Source organism: Octodon degus, unplaced genomic scaffold, assembly GCF_000260255.1.
Source record: "Octodon degus isolate 3935 unplaced genomic scaffold, OctDeg1.0 scaffold00010, whole genome shotgun sequence".
Classification (NCBI taxonomy): domain Eukaryota; kingdom Metazoa; phylum Chordata; class Mammalia; order Rodentia; family Octodontidae; genus Octodon; species Octodon degus.
In genome coordinates this window covers 1041306-1042367 of record NW_004524586.1, presented here as the reverse complement: position 1 = coordinate 1042367, position 1062 = coordinate 1041306, and the positions used below count along the sequence as shown (strand labels likewise).

The following is a 1062-nucleotide window of genomic DNA, read 5'->3' as shown; positions in this document are numbered from 1 at the left end:
AAATAATTTAATTTTCCCTGTTTGAATTAAAAAAAAAAATTCTATTTTGGATCTCTTTTTCCCATGTGCCAGGTCCCTTGTTGGCAGAAAATCCACGACCCTGTAAAATCTCTCCTACTCCCTGTTCTTTCTTCAGAAATTCGGTGAGTTCTTCTGCCACCGACACTGCATTTAGAATAGTGTCTATTGTGTGGGTGGTGAACGATGGAAAGTTATTTTTGTTCTAATTATGAGAACTGTTTTACTGGGAGGAGAGGGGAAAGGGAGAGGCTGATCTGAGGCTGAGATGCTGCCTGAGGATGCTCTGAGGAGGCGTTACTAAGGTTACTAGACAGAACGGCCTGTGATAGGCAGGCAGGTTTTTTGAAAATATATTTTTAAATAACGGGCGTAGGCTGAGCTGCGGGCAGTGTCACACGGTACTACATGGTAGATTACTTAGAGGAGAAAGAAAGGAGCCCCAGAAAAAACGTAGAGATTGCATTGCACGAAAGGCGACCAGTCGCTCCTTTCCGGCCCTTTTCTCCCGACGCCCTTGTTTCCCGTAGGTGTTCTGGTTGTAGCACAAACTCCCCGCACCCGGGGACGGTGCTTTTTGGGTGTGACACCCCGTTGACTGGAACCGGAAGCGCCCGGCACCGTAGAGAGGCGCGGGGTGAGCGGCCGCGTAGGGGGGCTCTGACGCGCTGCGCGGCGCGGCGCGGCGGAGCGGGTCGGCCTGCGGCGGCTCTCTCGCACCGCCGGCGGTCACGGGGCGGACCTGGCAGAGCAGGGAGGCCGGGCAGGGAGGGTGTGTAGGGAAGGCTGCGGGTCCGTGCGCCGGGCAGGCCGCGAAACTTTCCGAGGAACGTTTGTATATATATTTTTTCGATGACAGATTCCAGACATACTCGGCGTCGCCGTTTTCGAGTTTTTCTCGTTCTTGTCAGTTGATTTCGTAGCTTGAAGTGAGTGAAAGCTTTTTATAATACAACCACGGGGTGACAGCGAGGAACGTGTGGTTCCCTCCCTAAGCGGGAGCGGCGGGAGCGGCCGGAAGTGGCGCTGGGGAGAGGGGCGGGG

At 54.0% G+C, this 1062-nt stretch overlaps 1 protein-coding gene across 1 annotated transcript in view; it reads left to right on the top strand.

Moving 5' to 3' along the window:
- Positions 1–509: 509 nt before the first annotated feature.
- Positions 510–1062, top strand: part of LOC101562519 (protein FRA10AC1) — a 78526-nt gene continuing 77973 nt past the window's right edge. Inside the window, exon 1 of the mRNA XM_004625487.2 lies at positions 510–655. The gene's annotated coding sequence lies outside the window, so the exon portion shown is untranslated. The remainder of the gene's footprint in view (positions 656–1062) is intronic.